This window comes from Macrobrachium rosenbergii, chromosome 10 (assembly GCF_040412425.1).
Source record: "Macrobrachium rosenbergii isolate ZJJX-2024 chromosome 10, ASM4041242v1, whole genome shotgun sequence".
Lineage (NCBI taxonomy): Eukaryota > Metazoa > Arthropoda > Malacostraca > Decapoda > Palaemonidae > Macrobrachium > Macrobrachium rosenbergii.
The window spans coordinates 69605663-69627206 of NC_089750.1; the positions used below are offsets into that span (position 1 = coordinate 69605663).

At 35.8% G+C, this 21544-nt stretch overlaps 1 protein-coding gene across 5 annotated transcripts in view; it reads left to right on the forward strand.

The window, feature by feature from the left end:
- LOC136842796 (hillarin-like) overlaps window positions 1-21544 on the forward strand; it is a 154557-nt gene that overhangs the window by 5813 nt on the left and 127200 nt on the right. For 2 of the 5 annotated variants that reach the window (XM_067110645.1, XM_067110644.1), the window contains exon 1: window positions 2443-2617. The exons of 1 other annotated variant lie outside the window; for it this stretch is intronic. The gene's annotated coding sequence lies outside the window, so the exon portion shown is untranslated. Of the gene's footprint in view, window positions 1-2442; window positions 2618-21544 lie in introns of those variants that run through there. 2 more of the 5 variants (XM_067110641.1, XM_067110642.1) reach the window with 2 other exon arrangements.

Below are 21544 nucleotides of genomic sequence, written 5' to 3' on the forward strand. Positions count from 1 at the left end.
TATATATATATATATATATATATATATATATATTGAGTGTGTGTGAAAGAGAGAGAGAGAGAGAGTCTTTCCTGAGGAAATGAGGAGCTTCATGATAATTGAACGCTTTCAGAGAAGAAGAACCACAAAATTCATTGTTAATTGTACCTGTTCAAACACCAAGTTTTGTGGTGAGCTTGGAAGAATGAAGTAAACAATGATGGATGCATTTGTAAAAGAGTTTTAGGTTACAGCAGAGAAAGAGGCGATGTGAACAGTGAATGATACATAGGAATGGATACCATGAGAAAGAATAAAAATATGTTTTCGGTCAGTGAAAATGGTACGCCATCACACGCACGCAATAGAACATTTTGAGGGTTCTGTTTAGATATTTGCAGATATTTACACACACACACATACATATATATATATTATATATGATTATAATTGTGTATATATAATGTATATATATATATGTATGTATATATATTATATATATAAATATGCATATATATATATTCAAGTATATATATATATATGTATACACATATATATATTATATATATATATATATATATATATATATATATATATATATATATATATATATATATATATATATATATATATATAAACTTGCTCCTTTTCCCCTTTTGAGAGAGTTTTGTGCCAGAAGCATAGAGCCTCCAGGTACTCTGGAATTTTCAGACCCTTGCTTAACTCTCAGACGACGCTGATTTTTAACTCACACCTGGGTGAAGTGGTGGGCGGCACAGCGGGGTCCAATCACGGACTTTATGAATAGCTGCTATGTTTATCCCCCCACTGCTGAGTCAGAGATGGGCACGCTTCTTAAGGCTTCTTTCTATTTGGGCATTTTGATTATACTATTCTGAAGGTTCATTAACAGCACGTTAACCCCATACATTCACTCGCCATTTAGCTTTCAAGCCCTCCAATGCTTTCGGGACATGAAGACCTTTCGGCTTGAACTTCCAGAATTTACTCCTTTTCCTCTGTTTCCTGCTGTGACGAGACCTCTTGACTACCTCATTCATCCTTTTGTGAACCTTAAAATGCGCTTGTGTCTTGCCTTGTAAGAGCACTTCAAACGATTTTAATTATCTCTTAGTAAAGCCCTTATTTTATCATTCCTCCATATGCATTAGCCTACTTTTATTCCTCCCTTCTATGCGTTTATATTTCCAGGCATCCCCTCCTGAGCCAGTGACTCTATCAATGAGTTTTATATTTACACACACACACACACACACACATATATACTATATATATACACTGTATGTATGTATATATATATATATATATATATATATATATATATATATATATATATATATATATATATATATATATATATGTATGTATGTATGTTTACTAACAGGACCTCATTCAAACTGGATGGTATCTAGTGGAGATTTATTAAAAAAAGTTACAAGCTTTCTAGGACAAACGTACGGATACTTGAAAATGAGGACTGCTTCTCCTAGAAAGCTTGTAACTTTTTTGAATAAATATCTCCACTAGATACCATCCAGTTTGAATGAGGTCCTGTTAATATTTGTACTAATGCACAGAACAATTGTGTATGTGATAAAGTTGATATATATGTATATACATATGTTATATATTTATATTATATATATATTACATATATACATATATTTGTATAAATATTAGATATATACATATATAATATATTGTATATATATATATATATATATATATATATATATATATATATATATATATATATATATATATATATCTTAAATTTTTAACATATGAATAAGAACAAGAGGCAAAGTAATTAACATAGCAGAAAAGGATAAAATTAGCACATCAGATGCATACGACATTGCGGTAGGTTTGATTTCTCATGTTGACCTCCATATTCCTTTGAATTGGGACACTCTCCAAACAGTTTACCTTAAGCAGGTATCACCGTTATTGCCTCTGCATACACCTTGTGAGAGAATTCTCGTTTTTCCACGCAAGGCCGGATTCCTAAAGTTGCATTATTTTGAATATGACACATCACAGGCGTCTTTCACTTACTAAGTTATGAGATCTAGTCTCTGGTATATTTTGGAGTATATAGGGGCGGACAAAACGGGAATTAGACGTTATGAATACAGGTGGTTGGTTTTCATGTTTCCGGGACAAAGTCTGCGCATGCGTCCATTCGCAGTTCACCTGTACGTGCATGGAGGATTTAATAGGGGAAGGAAATCACCTGGCTTTCCTGCTGTGCCTTGCGAAAAGACATCTTCCTCCGGTCTAGACTTAAGGTTTTCAAGCTGGCCGAAAGAGTTAAAAACAAAGTACCGTGAATGGATGTCAGTGAGAAAGACAATAACGGTGTAAACAGTTATCCGTAGTTGGCATCTACATGCTCTTGCCTACCTGTGGGATGTGGCGGTTGCCGTCAGGAGGTCGTGTCAGTCTACGTTGGTTAGTGTTCGCGGTGGGATGTTAGCTCGCTGCCTCGGGTCCCGCGAATTTTGTTTCTGTTTTAACTTTTGATGTGAAAGACGCAGCAAATGAGTGAATAGTGTTATGTTTTGGTGAGTGAGGACGCACTCCCTCCACGGATCTCGTCTCTTCAGCGGCTCAGGTGGGTTTTGTGCCCCTGGAAGGGCACACCTGTCACAACTTCCTACCTCCTTCTATGCTTAGGAATTCGTTAGCCTTTTAAAGAACTAAACTTTCTGCGTCCTTCGGGTACCGACATGCATGTCGAGAGAGGCATATTTTGATACAGATTTCATTCCTGGCGAATCAGAATAGACGTTCCTGGGCGTCTGTCTGGAATTCGGAAAGTTGTTCCATGAAGTTTTTCCAGTCCATAGAAATGTGTGGGGGCGGGTCTCTCGGTGAGCCAAAGGAGCACGAGCGTGTAGTGCAACTTAGGGCCAAATATTCCAGTCTTTTATTCCCGTACGAACCTGGCCGATAGCTGTCAAAAGCGAAGTGAACTTTTTTTTTTTTTTAATATCCTCGCCGTCGTCACCTTCCGCTTCTTTCATGCCAGTTGACGGAGGAGGTGCGTGATCCAGGAGCGAGATACGAATACCGATTGGCCACTTATGTGGAGGGGAAGAGGACACATTCTGGTGGAGGGCTATTGAAAATAGCCCCTACCTGCCTCCCTTCTTCCCTCCCTCTCTCTCTCTCTCCCTCCCTCCCTACCTCTCTCTCTCTCCCTCTCCCTCACCCCCTCTCTCTCTCTCCACCTGTTGCATGTCTTGCAATATTGCTCTTGCTGTTGCCTCTGTTCCTCCTCCTCTTCCTCCTCCTCTCCATTCCTTCGTGCCGTTCGGATGAGCTTCCCTAGACTTACCTTTTTAACAAGGTCCCCCTCCGGCCAGCCAGGGCGGTCTCCGAGGTGCTGATTTCCGAATTCCGCAGAAGAAAATGATGTGCACCGAGTTTTTGGGGACAAGCGGAAATGTCTGCGCAAACACATTCGGCTTTCTACGCGCTCCGCAGGAATTCTAATAACTTTACATGCTTAGGGCGGTGGCTAATTTTTTCTTCTTTTTTTTTTTGGTTAATTTTTGTTGTCATTAGTGTAAGAGAGAGAGAGAGAGAGGGGATAGAGAGAGAGAGAGAGAGCTGTCTTGTTTTGTAGAGATATATTTTCTTCCATATTATATATATTATATATATATATATATATATATATATATATATATATATATATATATATATATATATATTTTCATGTGTGTGTATGTATGTTGTACGTGTGTGTGTATGTATGTATGTTTATATATATAAATATATACATATATATATGATATATATAATGTACGTATATATAGGCATATTTTCTCTGGCTTTCTCCTGATTAATTCTTCACACGTACCTGTACTTGATTAAGCCTATCCACATTTATCAATGTCGAATGATCGTGATTTCACCATTTTATTCAACGGGTTTTCATTCTGTGTTTTGGACACTTGTTTTCTTTCCTAAATCTAAAAGGTTTTATTTAATTCCCCAGTGTTTGTTTGACAGTTCCGACTTTAGAAATATAAAACCAGTGGTAGGTTTTTTATTCAGTTCATTTAGTCGCAATTGGAATGTGTTTATTCAAACCACATCTTCTGATCAAAGGCGGTATTACAGATTTGGTGATTGTCAGACTGGCCATTAAAGAAATGATATAATGATAATCAAAGTAATACTAATAATAAAGTATTTCTTCCATCGATCGGTGAGAGATGAGTTGAATAATGATAGTGATGATGATATAAAAGTACAACATTACACTTACTGGTGAACTAATAATAATAATAATAATAATAATAATAATAATAATAATAATAATAATAATAATAATAATAATACTAAGAAGAAGAAGAAGAAGAAGAAGAAGACGAAGAAGAAGAAGAAGAAGAAGAAGGTGCTGCATACACCGATTGGTAAGAGAGAATCAGATTAATAATAATAATAATAATAATAATAATAATAATAATAATAATAATAATAATAATAATAAAAGAAGAAGGTACTATATACACCGATTGGTAAGAGAGAATCAGATTAATAATAATAAATAATAATAATAATAATAATAGTAATAATAGTAATAATAAAAAGAAAAAGAAGGTACTATATACACCGATTGGTAAGAGAGAATCAGATTAATAATAATAATAATAATAATAATAATAATAATAATAATAATAATAATAATAATAATAAGAAGAAGAAGAAGAAGAAGAAGAAGAAGAAGAAGAAGAAGAAGAAGAAGGTGCTATATACACCGATTGGTAAGAGAGAATTAGATTAATATAATAATAATATTAATAATAATAATAATAGTAATAATAATAATAATAAGAAGAAGAAGAAGAAGGTACTGTATACACCGATTGGTAAGAGAGAATCAGATTAATAATAATAATAATAATAATAATAATAATAATTCTTCTTCTTCTTCCCAGCTTGTTCCCATAATAATAATAATAACAATAATAATAATAATGGTGTGTCGACGATGATGACGACGCCATTAAGAGAAGCGGTGACAGCAATATCACAAATGTTCCTGTAACAAAACAATAGCGCTTCCATTCTTCAAGGGAACGCAACACAGGCTGGTTTCTTCAGGAGTGAGACGGCCATTCTCGAGCGTGTATTTTCCGAACAGTGCGTTGACCCGCTTGTCATTTTGCAACTGAGCCTGCACCAGAGTCTCTCTCTCTCTCTCTCTCTCTCTCTCTGTGCGGTGCTCGTGGAGGGTCATGTCCAAATATCGAATTCAAGTGCGCGGAATTATTTTTTTTTAATCGCGTTTTTGTAGTAGGGGAGCTGCGGAATATCTTTACACACACACACAAACACACACACACACACATATATATATATGTATATATATGTGTGTGTGTGTGTGTGTGTATATTGTATTCTGTAGCAGGGGAGAGCGTTCGACCAGACGGAGGTCGAAGCATTTGTTCGAAAGATCGCGTCAGAATGAAAAAAGCTAACGGTAACTTGAACACAGTCATCGAACGGCACGAGCTACACCTTGGAGGGATCCGTGACGTCACGGCTTCCACCAGCTTGTTGCTCACCGCCGTCATCCTCCTCATCGTGTGTTATGGTTGTTTTGGTTCTGTTGGGCATTTTTTTTGTGTGTGGGGTGGGACGATGATTAATTATGCTTCACTTTAGAACTAAGAAGAGTTTTATATTCATTTATTATACTTTCTGTGGAAGTCATTCACTTTTTTTAATTGTAATTAAGTCTTTCATGCTACATGTTCTAATGTTTAATTTCTAATACCTTACTGTGGTATAACAGCCTCCAGCCACTCTGTATAGAAAGCTCAAGTCTCTGGTTGTCATATTCCATAGATCATGCAGTCTACCATCATATGGACGATTGTATACAATTATGTTTATGCTTGTCATTTCCTGTTGCGAAATGTACTTTTTCAATTATCAGTCTGTGTTTCATTACTCTTCTTGTGACTACTCAGCTGTCTAATCCTTATTCTCTAAATATTTCCACCCATTTTTTTTTTTTTTTAAGTTTTAACTTCTTCCAGTACACTTTTCCAGCAATCGCCAAATTTCTCCATCTCGGTTTTGGCTCATTTGCCGAGATGTAGCGTACCTAACCCATAGTCACATTCACTTCGAAAATTACGTCCAGAGAGAGAGAGAGAGAGAGAGAGAGAGAGAGAGAGAGAGAGAGAGAGAGAGAGAGAGAGAGAGAGAGAGAGAGAAAGGAGATTGTCAGATATAACATCTCCTCCCCATGGGAAAATGGTTAGTCTTGCATTGGAAGGAAATGTAGGCCAGCTATATCGTGCGAATTCTCATAGTCCAAGAGGCGATTCCTTTCGGATTCTCGCTCCTAGAAGTAAAAAGTCTATGTTAGATCTACTAAAGGGAAATAGTAAGACAGGTATGGCAGTGTCTTCTAAGGTATTGGGACCTTTTTGAATCTTGTTATAGCTGCGTCAGTGATTCTGCGAATTTCATGAGGACGCTAAGTCCACGAATTGGAAAGATGTCCAAAACGAAATTTTAATTGAAAGATTTTTATCCATGCACATAGCTGCATAAAACTCGACTCCTTATGCTGTTTTATTGCGTTTTTATGTATTGACAGTTTTTTCAATTGTATACTTATTTATGAAGATGCCATGTGGACAGTGATAATGTCATTTTTGTGCAAATATGCCAAGTTTACAGTGCCATGCAAATATGCCAAGTTTACAGTCCCAAACAAATATACTAAGTTTACAGTGCCACACAAATATGCCAAGTTTACAGTGCCATACAAATGTGCCAAGTTTAAGTGCCAAACAAATATGCTAAGTTTCAGTGCCATGCAAGTATGCTAAGTTTACAGTGCCGTATTGAGAGCTGGGATGGAATGGCTCACATGACCAACAACGTTGGATATTCCATATCATTCTGACTTATAATGCTTATGGATTTACCTACATAGGGGCTGACATTTCCCGACAGGTAGGGAGCTACGCCCATCGATAAATATGACACTTACTTTCGTGATGAGGGATCCGGTGGCACCCATAAACAAATAAAACAAAATTCGTTTGACGGCGCATTGAAAGGGAGGTCGAATCATGAGTGAAGGATGTGGATTTCATTTTCGGCTTTTGAAAACTCAAGTCTTTTACGTTTTAGTTTTCTGTAAGAGAAAACTATTGTGCCGGCTTTGTCTGTCCGTCCGCCCTCAGATCTTAAAAACTGCTAAGGCTAGAGGGCTGCGAATCGGTATGTTGATCATCCACCCTCCAATCGTCAAACATCAAATTGCAGCCCTCTAGCCTCAGTAGTTTTTATTTTATTTAAGGTTGAAGTTAGCCATAATCGTGCACCTGGCAACGATATAGGACATGCTACCACCGGGCCGTGGTTAAAGATGCATGGGCTGCGGCTCAAACAGCACTATGCCGAGACCACCGAAAGATAGATCTACTTTCGGTGGCCTTGATTATATGCTGTACGGAAAACTCGATTGAGTCGAGGTGCGCCGAAGAAACTTCGGCGCATTTTTTACTTGTTTAGAGTCACGGTGGCAGTCACATATCTCGGCTCTTGCCAGTTTCAGCTCTCGCGGTTTCATCCTGTGCTGTGCTACTTCTGCTGTCGTTATGCTTCTTCGTACCAGAGCAAGGAAACAGAATTTTTAAAAGGGTTCATTTTGTGCTCAGTAAAGCTTACTGAAATTAAAACCACGAAACCTTCAATATTTTATTGCCATTTAAACTGGACAAAAATATTTTGTTGCCATTTAAATCCGACAAAAATATTTTGTTGCCATTTATATCCGACCTCGATATTTTGTGGCCATTTAAACCCGACTTAAATATTTTGTTGCCATTTAAATCCGACTTACATATTTTCTTGCCATTTAAATCCGACTTGAATAGTTTGTTGCCCTTTAAACCCGACTTAAATATTTTGTTGCCATTTAAATTCGACTTACTTGTTATCCGGGATAAGATTTAGCCATCCTGTTCTTGTTTTGCACGTTTCGTGAAGATTGATTTTAAGATGTAATATTTAAACGACTGCTTCCCCGCACTCACAAAATATTTTCAGGCCGTGTGAGTGTGTGTGTGTAAGGATTAATAGACAGGTGAATAGTTACTGGAAGGTACTTTGCAACGCCTGCATAAAGATATCCTAGTTTTAAGTTGCACATTTATAGCAACTGTTTGTCCACGCAATGACTCCAACAATTCAATACTTCTTGACAACTTCTCTCAAACGTCCTGATGCATACATGTATGTATGTATATGTATATATGTATGTGTATATATGTATGTATGAATGCGTGTGCGTATGTATCCTCTAACGACACCTGGAAGGAGCTCTTCCTGCAAGGTATGAATGGCTCCCCCTCCCCCTTCCACCCCTCCCTTCCCCCTCCCCCGGTAGCCTGGGAAAAACACCCACGGTTCCGTTATCATAATGCGAAGAGGAAACTGACCATCGTGATAGATTTATACACCGAGGAGAGGTTGAAGTGGAAGTGGAGGGGTCGAATAAATATATATATATATATATATATATATATATATATATATATATATATATATATATATATATATATATATATATATATATACTTAGGCTAGAGGGCTCATACAGCATTATACCGAGACCACCGAAAGATAGGTCTGTTTTTGGTGGCCTTGATTATACGCTGTAGCAGCTGTACAGAAAACTCGATTGCGCCGAAGAAACTTTTGCGTAATTGTTACTTGTTTATGTTTGTAAGTAATAACCACAACAGTATTTATCTCTGAGGGATTTCTTTCATTGTAAGAAAATAATTTGTTCAATAAAAGACTTTCAAATTGTTCAGACAATTATTTATGAATTTATAAGTACTCTCGTGTAGTAAAATAAAAATCGTTAAAATGATGATCCAGTTTTGAATCACTAGGTTAAAATTTTGAAATACAGGGATACTTTTATTAGGAAGACTGGCCCCTGGCTGCAACTGATTTCATTCCTTTTACTGTACCTTCGTTCATATTCTCTTTCTTCCATATTACTGTCCATCCTCCCCTTACAATTGATTCATAGTGCAACTGCGAATTTTCCTCCTGTTACACCTTTCAAACTTTTACTGCCAATTTCATTTTCAGCGCTGCTTGGCATGCGTACCTAAAATCTATAAATCAATCAATTTATTAGGAAGATTAATATTTTGTTATACTGCGGTGATAGTGCGTAAATCGCTTTATAGCTGAAGGCTGCATTATGATGGGATCGTTGTAGTTTTCAATCAAGATAGAAAATTATAATCATAACTGTAAAATACATCCATAATCGGACATTACCCTATTTGATATTAGGATTAGCGCATAAAATAAAGGCTTAGCATATTAAATTGCGGAAACGAAAGAGAATCAAGAACAGAAACAGTTTAAGGAGAATTATGAATAGAGGAAAACGTAACTAGGAATATGAGAAAAATAAGAGAAGAAGGAACAGACGAAAGTAGGAAAAGTTGGAATGAGGGAAGAAAAGTAACAGGAATGTGAACTGAAGGAAATATCAAGGAAATACGAACAGAAGAAGAAGAAAAAGACAAACAGGAGTAAAAGAAGTTCAAAATAGGAACAGAAGATTAAAAGACAAAGTGAAAAAGAAGTAAGAAGAAGAAAAGGCAATAAGAAGAAAGGCAACCTCTCCGTGCAGAGAATCGATGCGCACGTGTTCTTCAGCCACAGTCGCTTGTAAACAAAGTTAATCACTTTTCGTGATACGTTATTGGCATAATGCATGACCCCGTTGCGAAGGGTAATGAAGGGCAATAATCATACCGAGGCTCTGAATCACCGGGGCTTCATTATTCACTTAACGTGCGTCGTTAGCAACAGTGGCATTCTATGCACATACATGCATACATATACATATACATACATATACATATATATATATATGTATATAAATAAATATATATATTATATATATGCATACATATATAGATGCATATATATATATATATATATATATATATATATATATATATATATATATATATATATATATATATATATATATATATATATATATATATATATATGTGTGTGTGTGTGTCTGTGTGTGTGTGTGTGTTACACAAAGATGATAGAGATAGAAAAAAACAAACAAGAATATATGCATTAAAAAAAAAAAATAATCATATATATATAATAAATATTAAATTGTGTGCTATTGTACTGTACACATGCAAATAAACAAAAGCTTGCATGAAATACCTCTTAAGTACAGTAACCCTGTAGCAAATGCGTAACACCTGTCAGGCGATTAATTCGCACATTTACCCTACGAAAATCAGTCATAGTCGCTGTGTACTTCAACATCTTTGTCCTCTTTTCTTCCGCTTTCTTCATCTCGTAAAATCTTCCTGCCATTAGAGACGCCAGATAACTTATTCAGTCAATCACTCCGGATCTTTCGCTTTCTTTTCAATGATTGGAATACAGGTGTAATTAACTTGTTGGCCTCTCTAAGCTTTTTACAGTAATTGAGTAACATGAAGGAGATTTTTTATTCTTCAAAACTGAACCCAAATGAAAATATTGAAGTCGCAAGTGTGTGTGTGTGTGTGTGTGTGTGTGAGAGAGAGAGAGAGAGAGAGAGAGAGAGAGAGAGAGAGAGAGAGAGAGAGAGAAGTTAAGTATATCTTAGTTTAACCAGACCACTGAGCTGGTTAACAGCTCTCCTAGGGCTGGCCCGAAGGATTAGATTTATTGAGAGAGAGAGAGAGAGAGAGAGAGAGAGTAATTAAGTAACAACAGGAAGATTTTTAATTGTTAAAATCAAATCCCAATTGAAAATGCCGAAGTCCCAAGGGGCAGAGAGAGAGAGAGAGAGAGAGAGAGAGAGAGAGAGAGAGAGAGAGAGAGAGAGAGTAATTATGTAACGACAGGGAGATTTTTAATCGTTTTAAATAAAATCGCAAATGAAAATACCGAAGTCGTGAGAGAGAGAGAGAGAGAGAGAGAGAGAGAGTAGGGGGCGATTTCCATTGTAAACCGAAGATAAAAAACCGCAAGGAACTCTATTGTGACAAGGAATAATTTATGCTGTTTTCTCTTCCGAGTCCGCAGGGACAACACTAACTGTCTCGGCAACGTGGCTTCTCAAACGGAAATAACTTAAATGAGATAATTCTTGACTTCTTCCCTTCAAGCATAGCAGGAAAACTGGTTTGGAGACTGGGGTGGGGTGGGGATGTTGGCGGAAGGGGTGGGGGAAGGGGGAGAGATCTCTTAGAAGGAGGAAGAGAGAGAGAGAGAGAGAGAGAGAGAGAGAGAGAGAGAGAGCGAGCCATGACCAAGGCACATTTGTTCCATGAGACCTCTCCTTTATCAAATATGTAAAAGTAATAATTTGAATAATATATTGTATTCTCATGTACTGATGTTTCCTGTCGAACGAATGTTAGAAAGTATTTTTGTCTCTCTTTTCTCCTGTATTTCCTTTGTGTTCTTTTCGCTTTTGTTTATTGTTGTTGGGTTGAGAAAGTTTTATTTACTTTTTGTTTGTTAAAGAAAGCTTTTATTTGCTTTTTATGTATTGTTTTTGATGAAACCTCTACCCAAGGGAGAGTTGCTTTGGTTGCATCAAATTCTGTCTGTTATTTTCCACGCCTGTTTCAGTCATGCGACATGAGTATATATTTGTGTGTGTATATATATATATATATATATATATATATATATATATATATATATATATATATATATATATATATATATATATGTACATGTCGATTTACATATTATAATTAATATTATGCAGTATGTATAATTCATAAAATCTTTTATATTAGTATTTTAGATATTGGAAAAAGACAAGATTTATATTTATATATATGTATATATATGCATATATATATATATATATATATATATATATATATACATACGTACATATACGTACATATATGTATATATATGTATTTATGTATGTGTGTGTGCGAGTGCGAAATTATAAGCATCCAGACAGACATTATTGATTTTATTGAAAAGCTGAGTGGCCTTGTTGTAATCTAATTGATTGACATTAAAAGACGCGAAGAGGTCATTGGACTTATAGATACATAATCGAGATACATTTTCTCTTAAATAGAGCCTTTCGTTTTAGAGTTTGAGGTCGGGGTCATGTAGATTTGAAATCCTGTGATCATCACTCCAACAAGAAGGTTTGAGACACACACACGTCATTTTACTCCTTTTAGAGAATTTCGAGATCTGGTTATTCTGAAAGGTAGAGAGACAGAGCGTTCAGTGAACTGGTATTTTCCTGTTTCATGATGAAGACTAATGCAAATAGAATGGAAAAGATATTCACTCGTTTACAGATGTGTTAACATATTTATTTCTGATTCTTAAGGAAGCAAGAAAATAGTTTGTGTTGTTGATGAATAATTTATTTGTGACAGAGGCACCAGCAGTAGTAGTAGTAGTAGTAGTAGTAGTAGTAGTAGCAGTAGAGCAACAAAAAGCAGTAATAATAGTACCGGCCGGAATAGTGGTAGTGAAAATGAAATAACCACAACCTGTTGCGAAATCAGTTGCAGCAATTAAAAAAAAATTCCCAAGGAATGTTATTCATTTCTTTATGGTGGGGAAGCGCGTTGCTGTTCCACTCAGTCTGTGGATCATTCTGGTCCAGTATTAAATTAGGTGTGATTGAGTGATTGGTTTTTGAAGACCGGCATCTCAAAAACAATGGGTACCAACGCTTTGAGGTGTTTGTTTTAATTGAGTCTCTGTTAAACTACAACTGTGTTCAAGGATCATGGCAACACTTTTTGTCTTAGATATATCGGGGGTATTTGGTATAATTAACTTGTAATTCGTGCGTACACACTGCATATATACTCACACATGCACACTCATATATCTACACACACACACACATATATATATATATATGTGTGTGTGTGTCTCTATGTGTGTTTAGACTTAGCTATTGTAATGAAGTTTATTCTCTTTCTCTCTCTCTCTCTCTCTCTCTGTTTTACATAGGAAATGGGATGAATTTGTATTTCTTTACAGTATTACAGAAAGAATTTTCACTATGTATTTGCTTATTTCGCAAAAAAATCGGGGGAGAGAGAGAGAGAGAGAGAGAGAGAGAGAGAGAGAGAGAGAGAGAGAGAGAGAGAGATCAGCTCAGGCTTTTATAAATAGCTGTAACCGTTATGTTGTTGATATTGCAAGGCATCTCCTACGAGAGGAATGTCGCAGCTAGGTACATACGAATTGTGTAGGTGAGGAGTGAGAAGAGGCACTGAGGAGGGAGGAGGAGGACTGTAGGACTGTAGGTGAGGAGTGAGAAGAGGCACTGAGGAGGTGAGGAGGAGGAGGGCTGTGCACCTTGGCAGAGGGCAGTAGCCTTACCCAAGTAGAACACCACCGCCTCACTTTCTCTCACCTCACCTCACCTCCCTCGTATACCTGTTTGCCTAAATGCATTGGCTTGACCAAACACACACACACACACACTTGACAGCCTCCGGCAGGGGTTCTCGTTAGCTTGTCTTCAGATCAACAAACTGCTTGCAAGTACTTTGAAATTTCAGGTAGCCGTCGCGGGTTGATGATACAATGGCCGCCGATTTAGTTGTTTCAATCAAATCCGAACGGATGAAATTCGCAGTTTGCCGCCTTTCCTGGATTCGAGCAAAAACTAGATAACATTTACGAAGGACGCGGGCCGCAACTCTCGGACTGTTAAGTGAGGCGGAGGGTGAAGAAAGGTATATGAATGTAGGGAATGAAATATATGAGAATTAGGGATTCTGTGGAGTGTAAATGTTAGGACTAGAAGGTGTAAATGTAGAATTTGTGAGGTGCAAATCCAGAATGAAAAAGTGTGAATGTTGGTACAAAAATGAGTATGAAATTTGTGGGTTTTTAGGGATTATGTGGATTGTAAATGTTAGGACTAGGTGTAGATGTAAAATTTGTGAGGTGCAAATCCAGAATTATAAAACTGTAAAAGTAGATACAAAAATGAATTGAAGGAGGGATTTAAATGTAAAAAAATGTAGGGACTTGAAGCTGTAAATATAGAGACTGGAAAGTTTCAAATGTAGGAATAAATAGTATAACTATAGGTATTGAAACATGTAAATTAAAGTCTTAGAATCTTTTTACTGAAGTGACCAGGAGGTAAAAATGTTGGGACTAGAAGGTGTACTTGTTCACCTGTGAGGTGCAAATCCAGAATTAAAAAGTGTGAATGTTGGTACAAAAATGAATTAAAGAAAGGATTTAAATGTAAGAATGTAGGGAATGGAAGCTGTAAATGTAGAAACTGGAAAGTTTCAAAGTAGATACTGAAATATGTAAATTAAGGGATTAGAATACATGACTATAGGGATTGGTACTGGAAGGTGTAAACATACGGACAGAAAAATACCAATCTAGAATTGAGAGTGAAAATTTACAGAATGCAATAAGTGAATTATAGTATGAAAATACGCAAATATAGAAACGGGAGGAATGAATGGTAGGAATGATAGACGTAAAATTTGACGTAGGCTTTGAAGGACATGGAGCGAGATTGAAAAATCTTGAGGATTTGTTGGAATTAAGAAATACAAGACTTGCAAGGTGTTGTGCAAAGTCTGAGAGGCCTAATTCATCATGTTGTAAAATTCGACGTGTATGAAAAGAGTAATACACTGTTTTAGATATTTCACACTTGCTTCATACTTGTAATATAAAAGATTGAAATGGTTAACGAAACCTTTTCATTAATTTTAAACCTCGATCATATGAAGAATATATCTGAAAGTTTCATCTAATGAAGTTGGAAAAGCCCAATGCAAAGGTTGGAAAGGTTAACGCTCGCTTGGATTGATGTGAAGGTTGAAAGGTCCAGACAGTGGTTGACCCCTTCTAGGTCACGTATCAGCGTGCTACTCACAAAAGTACTTTATGGGAAAGTGAATTTTTAACATTCTTTTCACTTTCACTTAGGACATGGTGCGTTTTTTTTTTTTTTTTTTTTTACTCTTGCAGTACGTTCGAAGACACGCTTTCTTTTGTTCGTTTGTTTGCTTCATAAGAAACACGACTTTGGGATTAAGAAATGTTCAGACTAAGAACATCATCCAGTGAGAGACCTTTTACCTATGGACATCAAACAGTGAGCCCTCTTCTTTATGGTCGTCAACCTATGAAAGGACTGTAAATGAACAGAAATAAACAATAGTAAATGGCAAGGATTTTAAAGTTTGACAAGGACCTGTTGGAAACTTTTACTTAAGACTGTCAACGAATTGGACTCTTTTGCATATGGTCACCAGCCTGTGATAAAACATTTGCATAATGACTGTCAACCAATTAGATAATTCTGGATATGCTCAGCACCCAATAAAATAATTTTATAGATGATCATCAATGAAACAGTTTTTGGAATAGCTACCAAAAAATGAGAAACGTTTGCATATGACCTTCAACTAGTGAGATATTAATACATATTATCATCAGCCAGTGAAATACTGTTATATATGATAATCACTCAAGGAGACAATATTATTTATGATTATCAATTAATGACACGCTTTTGTATGTGGAGACTCAGAAAAATCTGCCCTCAGCTTCGATCTCGAAGTCTCCTAACACTAGATTTAGGAACCAGTTTTGAGAAGAACCGTTTATTGTGCTTTCTGTTCTTGCGAACTAGAAATCAGCTGGCAGACATATTTTAAACCATGAGCAGCCAGGATCCTTAAATTAACGGAACCCCCTTCGTTCTATTTTTGCCTTTACATTCGCAAACAACTTCCGTTTGTTTTTCTGCCCATCACAGGAAAAATGACCCCCCTAACGGGCGCTGGTTCAAGCTGCCCGTTGTACCCGGAATATGCAAATGTACTACGATCAGGTAACTGTACCCTGCATGCACAGTTGCGCTCAAGGGTCGCCTACCAAGCCTCTCTCTCTCTCTCTCTCTCTCTCTCTCTCTCTCTCTCTCTCTCTCTCTCTCTTCCTACATTCTTTACGAAACGAAAAAATGATTTTCTCTCTCTCTCTCTCCTGCATTCTTTACAATACGAAAACATGATTCTCTCTCTCTCTCTCTCTCTCTCTCTCTCTCTCTCTCTCTCTCTCTCTCGCTCGCTCGAGCGGCCCGCGTTTTGTTCTCCAGAATCCGGTTTTCGATTAATTGGGTAGTCCCACTTTTAGACTGATACTGGAGCAGAGGCCTAGATGCGTTCTTTTTTTGGGGGAGGTGTGGGGGGGAAGAGGGGGTTGTTATCATAACCTTTCAAAGTTAATTTTTTTTTATTTGCGACTGTAAGTGACATATTAGCTTTCACTAGATTTTACCGAATCAATGCTGACTAGCACCGAAATCGCAAGGGAGAGAGAGAGAAGAGAGAGAGAGAGAGAGAGAGAGAGAGAGAGAGAGAGAGAGAGAGAGAGAGAGAGAGAACTGATAATTGCATTACATATTTCAAAAACGTTCAGATAATCATTTCCATCACGCTCAGATCCTCATTAAAAATATATATACTTTTTAAATAAAAAGAGAGAGAGTATCATGTTTTAGTCTCGTAAAGAATGTAGGAGAGAGAGAGAGAGAGAGAGAGAGAGAGAGAGAGAGAGAGAGAGAGAGAGAGAGAGAGAGAGAGAAACAATTGATAATTGCATTACATATTTCAAAAACATTCAGACAGTCATTTCCATCACGTTCAGACACTCATCAAAAATATATATACTTTTTAAATAAAATAAGAAAAACATTTTTTTTAATGTCACCCAGAAACTCTGGTGGCCTTCATTCCACCGGGTCAGTAAAAACAAAGCTGATTTTTTTTTATTATTGTTTTGTTTTTTATTGCGCGCACTTAGCTATCCTCTGTGACCTTGCACTGACCTCTTTCTTTCTTTCATAACAATCGCGAAGCTTCTCGTTTGGATATTAACCGGAAAAAAACAATTTTACACAATTCATGAACTTTAATTCAGGTGATATAAATTCTCCGTAAGGAATCTCTCATTCGGTGGAACCCAACTCATTCGCTTTTCTTATGGTAGGACGTGTTTCGTTAGTTATACGAACGGGAAAGGGCTTTCGTTATAAACACCGCTCTATTCAAAGGCTAGATAAAAATTCAAGGAATACTTTTGTTTGAGTTTGGTCGTAAGATTTATCCAGGCAAACAATGGTTTTATATATATATATATATATATATATATATATATATATATATATATATATATATATATATATATATTATATGTATGTATGAATATATTATATATTATGTGCGTATGTATGTATGTATATATATATTTGTGTATATGTATGTATATATATTTTATATGCACATATTATATAATACATACATACATACATACATACAGTGAACAGGGGAACAGAAGGAAGTGCTCGAAATATATGGTTGAAACGTTCATACAGTGTTTTATGGGCCTTTTTATCTTCATATTATACTGTTGTATTACAGTAAAAGACATTCGTATATATACAGTATACACACACACACATATATATATATATTTATATATATATACGTATATATACATATATATATAAATCAGCCGTTTTCTGTTAATGAAATGCACTTGCAGAAAAATGTTCACATTTAGCGCTGATAAATATCTCTTGGACATAATTCTCCAAATATTTATGACCTAGATGACCAACACCAACCCTCCGGAGACATGTTTGAAAGAGAAACTAAAGTCAGAAAATGAAGAGAAATTTGGAACTTATCTCTAAAGGACTTTTTTTTTTTTTTTAATTCGACTCATTGATTTTACCTGGATTAACACTGTCTCCTTGACGTTGTCAGTAAAAAGAAGCTAATTCTTACATTTTTTTTACATAGGATATGTGATTTTCAATATAAGTACTTTTTTGATAAACAGTTTTTAATGAGGTAATATACAATCATTTTACGCTGTTAAGCTTGCTAAGTTTCTGTTTCTTTGCATAGAGTATATAATTTTCGATGTGAGTACCTTTTTGGCAAACAGCTTTCAATGAGGTAATATAGAAATATTGTGAAAGCGTTTTCTCCTTTAACAAGAATAAGTGATTCTTGATTTTGATTCTTGATTTAGACCCTGAAACGTTGACCTGTTTAATTTAAATGTAAATGATATTCTGATTTTAATAATTTTTATTTCTACTCCAAGCATTTACTCAGGAAATGCAAATGAGCTCAGAGCCAACCAATAACAAAATCCAAGCACTCGTTCCATCCAGTCGTCCTAATTCCAAGCACTCAAAATTTATATATTTATTTATTAATATGCTAATTTAATTTTCTTTTTTCTGAAGTGATGTCTTTTTTTTGTATTTCCCATTACCTTCTGTTACTTGTTTCCAACGAACACCATATTCTTTGGAAGCCTGAATTTCAAGCCAATGGCCCCTTTGGTGGGATAGTTCCATATGAATAGGGTCCATCTTCTGTGTGATAATAATAATAATAATAATAATAATAATAATAATAATAATAATAGTGTAATAAAAACTCTAGAACCTTGCACAGTGATTGCAGGGATAATAGAAATGTGTAGATAAAAGAGACAACGAAACTTCACGCTGAATTCCAGAGGAGATTGTCCCCGTTAAGGTGAAATAAACAAGGAAATCCACTTTACCCTCCCTCTTCCCCCCTCCCATTCCCCTCCCCTCTGTCTCTCTGTCCCCCACAACCCCGGTCCAAGGACAGAGCCACTTGGTAATCCTGCCGCAACCGGAACCTCCGCCCGAGTTTGTTACGAAGTTCCTCTCTCTCTCTCTCTCTCTCTCTCTCTCTCTCTCTCTCTCTCTCTCTCTCTCTCTCTCTCTGACGCTCTTTCTCATATATTTCCTTTCTTTCATACGTCCATTCTCTACTTCCTTGTGTATCGTATGATTTTGAAAAAAAAGTTGTTTCAGCTCTCTCTCTCTCTCTCTCTCTCTCTCTCTCTCTCTCTCTCTCTCTCTCTCTCTCTCTCTGTGTTCTGACTCTCTTCTCATAAATTTCCTTTCTTTTCATACGTCCATTCTCTGCTTCCTCGTGTATCGTATGATTTTGAAAAAGAGTTGTTTCAACTCTCTCTCTCTCTCTCTCTCTCTCTCTCTCTCTCTCTCTCTCTCTCTCTCTCTCTCTCCTTTCCTTTTACGAGATTGTTTACAGCAGCGGGTCGCACGGGAGACATAGCCAGGATGCTAACGGCTTCCTTTTGCCGCATCCCTGGGTATTTTTGTGACGCTGATGGAAGGAGTTCGAAGGACTGCAGTCAAGTAAAAACACCATTGACTTTCTTCTTCTTCTTCTTCTTCTTCTTCTTCTTCTTCTTCTTCTTCTTCTTATTATTATTATTATTATTATTATTATTATTATTATTATTATTATTATTATTATTATTATTCTGTGACCTCATGCAGACTTCCGTTCCTTTTAGGACAATTCCGGAACACCCCATTTGAATGGCAGCCGGAACAGAGTATCATAAACAATTAAAATTTGTATTCAGGGATAATGGATTCTGTGCTGATGTTGGTAGCGCTGTATTATTATTATCATTTTTATTATTATTATATTATTATTATTATTATTATTATTATTATTATTATTATTAGTAGTAGTAGTAGTAGTATTAGTAGTAGTAGTAATTGCAATATTCTTTTAGGATAAAGTATGCAATTGGTTTTTTTTATAAGACGTCTTAGTAGATTACGCGGTTAATATTTCAACAAGGTGCTCTGAAATATATGGAGCATAAAAGAACTTTGAAATAAAATTCGAAAATGGAAATATTATTATTATTATTATTATTATTATTATTATTATTATTATTATTATTATTATTATTATTATTATTATTATTATTATTATTTGAAACACTTCGTCTTGAAGAAGCCCACAATCCGTTTTGCAAAAAATGAGAAAATGGTGCTAATAACAGAAATATAGGGAAATAGAAGGAAAATTGAATAAGAAGGAACATGAAGTATATAAAAATAAATCAGGGGTTAACAGGTCAAGATGAAGGAACAGTGCACAATGATAAAAAAATAGAATTGAATAGAATAAAATGAAATAGAAGATAAAATAAAAGGATCTTTAAAATTGGCTGAACAGCTAGAGGCGAACAGCTATCACAAATCCGAAATCTCTAAGCAAGAAACAACGAACATTGATTAATTAGACAAAGAAAATATTAAGCAAAATGAAGAAAAATCTCTAAAATAACCTCGTCAACACACCTAAAAAAAACGGTGGCAAAAAAAAAAAAAGATAATATGCCTCAGTTTACGATCAAGCAAAAGGGAATCACACCTCAGCACCCATGACCCTGGAAGACCATGACACAGAGTTTTCAGAACAATCCCAAATTTGGAGCGCTGTTACATGGCCGCCACCCGGCGTAAAACAGCGAAATGTGACAGCTAAGACAATTTCAACTGCCACAAATGGCTGCGATCACACTACCATAAAATTATGAATAACAATTGACAGGTGAAAATTAAAAGGTAGGGATTGGGAGTCATGCACTGGGACACTGAAAATATATTGAAACTGCGATGCCTTGTTAAGTTGGTCCATAGCTCCCGAATGGCAAACCAATACAACGATTCAGTTATCTTGGTGTGTTTATATTATTATTATTATTATTATTATTATTATTATTATTATTATTATTATTATTATTATTATTATTATTATTAGTAGTAGTAGTAGTAGTAGTAGTAAGTTGTATTTGATGATGCTGAAGAGGCATTAAATGATTTAAGAGTACACGACGATTAGATGTACACAAACTCGTCATATAATTCATCATATTATGACTGTATACGTTTATTTTGTGCTTGCATTTACACACACACACACGCACATTTTATATATCTATACACACACACTTTATATATACATATATATACATATATATATATATATATATATATATATATATATATATATATATATATATATATATATATATATATACCTGTATATATCTATATATAGGGGGTTACTCAAACTTGAACCAGGCCCTGGTTGTCTGGTGCTTGCGGTATTGGGCGACTATGAGGTACGGGAGTCAATAAAGTAAGAGGTAACAGGAGTAAACCACACTTGTAAAGTTATTAACGAGAGAGGTAGAGAGTCAATAAAGTAAGAGAGAGAGAAACCAGAGAGAGAGAACACGAGAGAGAGAGAGAGAGAGAGAGAGAGAGAGAGAATGCTAGAAAAACAAAATCATATTTCATGCGAATCCTTGAAGTGAAGAACAGTTCCAAGGAAACAACAATGACGGATTTAAATCGTCAGATCCGGCTTCTTCTAAGAATGGCATTCACGTATCCTGGTATACCTCCAAAAAGGATCTTAATGATCCAGGATCCGTTATAACCTAGATCCCACTTCAAAGAAAAAAAAACAGTTCTTTTGGCGTCTCCAGCCGCTGATGTTATGAAGGTTTTGCAGTGAATGTTTACGCAAACTTTTTTGCTTTCTGTTGCGAAGGTGCCGTTATTATA